Raw genomic sequence first — 6,307 nt, 5'->3', positions numbered from 1 at the left:
TCAGACGGGATTTTTTTTTTAATAAGTGATAATGGAATGGTAAACCCGGCCGCGCATTGGGTATACACCGACGAGGCACCACTGGAAGGTAATAGGTATAGAATGAATGCAGGTCAGTTGGCTCACCATGATGAATTCGACAAGAATTAACTATGATGGTGTCTAGGGGAAACCGCGTGGAGGTCTACCTGAGAGGGTATATTGTTTGCAATGGGTTTTTTTTATACAACTTAGAATGGCAAACAAGCTGACGGCCCACATGATGGAAAATGTTAACCATCGCCTATAGACATGAGCAGTACCATGGACATAACAGAGTATACTGATTCGCCCATGATAGCCCCCATGCGTTGCCATTCCTAAGGACTCAGGTGTTATTCCTCAGTACCCTGTAAATTGACGCCATATCCCACCCTTCAAACCGAAATATAGCTATGTAAACAACTGCTTCACGGTAGAAACACGAATGGGACAGGTTGGGTACCTCGGTAGCAATCGACTTTTGTACAAAGTCTCCCTCTGGTCTCTAGACCTCATTACTAACAATCCCTTTCCCCCCGCGCAGGTGGGGTTACCATTCCATTAATCTTCCCATTACTAATAATCCCCCCACCCTCTTCCCTATAAATGACTATTGCTTAGCCACTTTCCCGTAGCTTTGCTTAATTTCCCTATTGTTGCAAAATTTACAAGCTCTAGAATTTTGTCTGTAACATATACAGTGGAACATGATATTAGGCTAAGATTAAGTGGATTTATAACACGCAATATGTCGTACCTATATCGAAATTTGTAAGCGTTATTAATAAAATATATGTTATTTTAAAATGTATTTTACTTTCACGATTTTTTTTTTAATATTAAATTAACAGATTTGTTTTTGCAACCTGAGTATGATTGTTTGATTTCTAAGATAGTGCTTAGTACTGGTAAGTTAGCTATTTTTTTATACAAGTTTTAAGGGACAATTTTTTTTTAATGGATGATAATGAAAGGGTAACCTCACCCGCGATATCGGTATACACCGGCGGGCCACCAGTAAGGGATGATAGGTAAGGAAGAAGCAGGTCAGTTAGCCCATCGTGACGAATTCAACAATAAACCAATCAAGATGGTTTCCAGGGGGAACCTCGAGGAGGTCGACCTGATAGAGTTTATTGCTAGCAATGGGATTGGTAATCCCCATTACTAACAACCCCTTCTCCCCCTTTAAGGGGCAGGTTAGCAAAAACTAAATGTTTTCAGACCATTCTGAATTGAAAACCAGTGTTTTTCCCTGTTTTATTCTTTCATTTATAATTATGTAATCTACGATATGTCATAATATAAAAAATAATAATAATATTTTATAAAGAAATACTATAAAATACCAAAAATCAGCAATGTAATATACTTGGGGTACCTCTGTCCCATTCGTGTTTCAACCGTAAAGCAGTTGTGTTTGCATGACTATGTTTCGGTTTGAACGGTGGAATATGGCGTGAATTTACAAGGTACAAAGGAATAACAACTGAGTCCTCTGGAATGGCAACGTATGGAGGGTATCATGAGCGAAACAAAGAAAAACTCTGTTAAATGTAAAGTGGTAACCGTCGCCTATAGACATGAGCAGTACCATGGACATAACAGAGTATACTGTTTCGCCCATGATACCTCCATGCGTTGTCATTCCTGAGGACTCAGGTGTTATTCCTCTGTACCCAGTAAATTCACGCCATATCCCACCCTTCAAACCGAAACGCAGACATGCAAACACAACTGCTTCACGGTTGAAACACGAATGGGACAGAGGTACCAAGCAATCGACTTTTATACAAAGTCTCCCTCTGGTGAGTAACTACCAACTAACTACTACCAATAACTACCAACCTTACATAAAGTGATAATCATCTTAAATAGATATGGACATCCTGCATGTATTATATTTTTTGGCCAATAAGCAATATAATGTGATACATCTTATTTTGTGGCATTTTTAAGAAATAAGAAATTACACCTTTCAACCCAGTAATTTTATTTTTTTTGTTAATGTTATATTTCACCTATTAAACCTAACATATTTTCAATCAAAACTCTTGACAGCAGAAACACGAAGCTGAACACCTGTCTATTAGTTCACGTATCTTCTGTCCACTAATAATATTGTAAGTACTGGCCAGTAAACGTACACAGATATAATAATGAAATAATTCGTTATTATATTGTCTGTGTAAACTAAAGATTTTTTTACTGTAAATATATAAAGATGAATAGAATACTAAAAGGTTTTTCTTATTTTGCAATATGTTGTTACAAATTAAAAAAAAAATGGCAGTATGAAGCAGAAGTCTTTGCTTGATTGTTGTTATATGCTGATAGTAACTTTGACGTTGAAAAAAAAAGCGCGGGAAACGTTTAAAAAAGCGGGAGTGTTTTTTGATCTTCTTTAAATTAATTTTATTTTTAATTATATAAGGATTAGTCTTATTTATATATTGTGTATTAGATTGTATATATAATTGTATATTTTGTAGTAATAGTGTTTGTTGCTGTAAATATTGGTAAGTAAATTACCTATATTAATTAGACATTATGGATCCACCTATAGACCCTGGGGGGACAACCCCCAGGTGTCTGCAAATATAACTATCCCATTTAATAATAGTTTTGATATATTGGGTGAATCTAGTATGGACACAGATGGTTCTAGCGTTGCAAGTTCTAAACGTAAGCGAGTACGTGGCGAACGTCGCATTTGCAAACATTGCAATAAAAAACGAAGGAGGCACACCAAAGGTCTCGAATCTAAAATTAAAGATAGTGATTGTCAATGTATTGAGGATGAGAATCAAACTCTAGTATCAATACCAGTTGTAAATAATACCGAGTCTGTTAAACCTGCTTCTCCACCCAGTACTTTAAGCAGAACTTTGTACAATGCCGAGGATGTAGCTCCTTATGTCGTTCATGTACAAAAAAATGAAACACATCCTAATGATAACACTACATTACATCCTATTGCATTTGGTCGCTTTTTACACACTAATAAGATAAATAATATAGTGAATGGTAGCCTCAAAAGAATAGGAAGAAACCGTTTATCGCTTTCTTTCTCAAATTTTGAAAATGCAAATGCATTTTTAAATAATAGTCACTTAGAAACACATAATTTTAAGGCATTTATACCTTCTTTCCATGTAACCCGTATGGGAATTGTGAGGGGTATTCCTAAAGATTGGACAGAAGAGGAAGTAATCCAAAATATATCAGTACCTATAGGTTGTGGGAGAATTCTAAAAACCAGAAGAATTAAGAAAAAGACCATTAATGAAGGACAACCAAGTTTTATTAATACTGAAACCATTGTTATTACTTTTGATGGACAAATATTACCAAAAAGAGTATTTATGTTTTACACATCATTAACTGTAGATTTGTACATTTACCCCACTATCCAATGCTATAACTGCTGTAGGTTCGGACATGTCAAGATGCAGTGTCGTTCAAATCCTCGGTGTTATAAATGCAGGCAAAATCATACAGGTGATAAATGTGAAGTAGATGAGGAAAATGTTTCTTGTATCTTGTGTAATGGTTCTCATTCAGCAATTAGTAAGAAATGTCCTGAATATGCACGTCAGAAAGCCATTAAAGAAACAATGGCCCACAGTTGTGTTTCTTATGCTGAAGCATCAAAATTTCATCCTCCCACTTCTAAACTATATTCAGATGTATTAACATCATCATCTCCGTCCAATAAATCTCATTTTCAATCTTCTTTCCTCAAAGAGAAATCATCATTACCACATATTCAATCATCACATAAAAAAACAGTTACGCTTAAACCACGCTCTCCTCAAAAAGCACAACAAGGATATGATCGTTCTGCCCATGAAGCCATAGTTAAGGAATATAATATTCCTGCTCCCTCTAATGGTTGTGCATTATCATCAAATAATATTGACAATAATCAATCCATCTTTGATATTATTCTCATGCTTATTAAAGTGTTATCGCAATCGAAAATGATACAAACAACTTTACCACCGTCCAACGATGCCATTTACAATGTATTTTCTCAATTATTAACTTCTCACAATGGATTACAAAGTCCTAATAATTCAGTGGAACTGTCGTAGCATAACAAACAAGAAATCAGACTTATTTTATTTGATTAATAAATATAATCCTTTTATAATAGCTCTCCAAGAGACTTGGTTAAAGCCAGGATATCCTTTTAGGATTTCAGGCTTTACAAGTCTCCGTGATGATAGAGCTGACGGATATGGCGGTGTTGCCATATTGGTCAAAAACTCCCTTCCTTTTTCTTCTTTTTCGCTTCCTGTATATAGCGGCATTAATGCAGCTGCTATAATTATAAATGGTATCTGTTTTGTTACTTTATATATTCCTGATCCTACATGCCAAATATATTCACAACTAGAACAATTATTTTCAATTTTACCTAAACCTTTTCTCGTAATGGGCGATTTTAATGCTCAACACCAATCGTGGGGCAGTTCTACTTCTAATTTTTATGGTGGAAAACTCCTGACGATAATTGACACTTACAACTTATGTATTATTAACTCAGATGTACCAACACGTAGAACTGCACCGAATGAAGGGTTTAGTGCTCCTGACATTTCAATATGTTCTTCTGATTTAGCTTCTTCACTGTCGTGGTATCCTCATTCCTCTACTTTCGGAAGCGATCACTTTCCCCTCATTCTTTCTTTTCCAATTTCCATTCCCTCAAGTCGAAAGAGTGGTCCTCGGCTTAAATATAATTTATCAAATGTAGACTGGAATATTTACAAACAATATTTAGATAATAAAATATCGGAGTTACCTATTGTTTACCATGGAAATGAACATCAATGTTGTAATGACTTGATGATAAATATGAAGGAGGTTGCTGATTTATTATTTCCTGTTAAAAATAGTGCTTCAGGGAAAATTCCCTCGCCACCTTGGTGGGACAAAGATTGTACGGAAGCAATTAAAAATCGTAAAGAGGCTGAAAAAAATTATAATAATTACATGACACCAGAAAATTTTGAAATTTACACCGCAGTTTCACGTTCTACTCGAAAACTACTGAAAAAAAAGAAATTAGAAGGCTGGAGAAGATTTTGTTCTTCTATCTGTCCAGAAGTTAATTCATCAGTCGTTTGGAATAATATTAAAAGATTCAGATCTGCCTTTAGTGATCATACATCACGTTCTGCACTCGATTTAACTTTAGCGAATAAATTTTTAGATCGTCTTGCTCCTAGTTATGTGCCGGAATGCCTTTACAATATTTCTCTATCCGTCTCTGACGAATTATTCGAACTTGACTCTCCTTTTACTCTAGTAGAACTTAAAGGTGTTCTAGCTTCTATTAAAGACTCTGCACCGGGAGAAGACGGTATACCGTATTCCTTTTTTAAAAATGCTAGCGATGCGACATTAATTTACTTTTTAAATATAATTAATTCCATAATTATTTCGGGAAATATACCTACTTCATGGAAGTCTCAGATTATTATACCATTTCTAAAGCCTCATAAACCACCTTCTGAACCATCTTCATACCGCCCTGTTGCACTTTCCTCTGTCTTACTAAAGCTAGCTGAACATTTAGTGAAAAACCGTCTAGAATGGTTTTTAGAAAGTAATAACTTACTATCCCCGAACCAGTTTGGTTTTAGGAAAGGTAAGAGCACCTTAGATAATGTGAGCATTCTTATTTCAGATATTCATATAGCTTTCTCACAAAATTTGTCAATCCTCTCAGCCTTTTTAGATATAAATTCTGCCTATGATAATGTAATAATTTCTATTTTAAAAACTAAATTACAAGCTCTAAATGTACCGGTAATGCTTTCTAATTTCATTATTAATATTTTATCAGAAAGAACAATATATATGAATTTAGATGAAGATACCAAATTATCTAGAACAGTATGGAAAGGCCTTCCACAAGGATCTGTTCTCAGTCCAATCTTATTTAACATATACACATACGATCTAGAATTATTCCTTGATAAATCCGTCAAAATTTTACAATATGCTGATGATCTTTTATTATATTTTATTGCGAAGTCCATAGAATCTGCTTCTGCCAAATTATCTGATTCATTAGATTTGTTAAAAACGTGGTTAGATGCAAATGGTCTTAATCTTTCTGTAACCAAGAGTAGTGTAGTTTTGTTTTCAAGAATGAGATCACCGCAACAAATTAAGGTGCTTTATGATAACTCATACATTCCTATAAAGACTGAAATTAAATTTTTAGGTATCGTGCTAGATAATAAATTAACAGGTCTGTCCCACTGTAATT

Source organism: Galleria mellonella, unplaced genomic scaffold, assembly GCF_026898425.1.
Source record: "Galleria mellonella isolate WM207_F2 unplaced genomic scaffold, CSIRO_AGI_GalMel_v1 utg150, whole genome shotgun sequence".
Classification (NCBI taxonomy): Eukaryota; Metazoa; Arthropoda; class Insecta; order Lepidoptera; family Pyralidae; genus Galleria; species Galleria mellonella.
Note: the sequence above shows the minus strand (reverse complement) of the source record.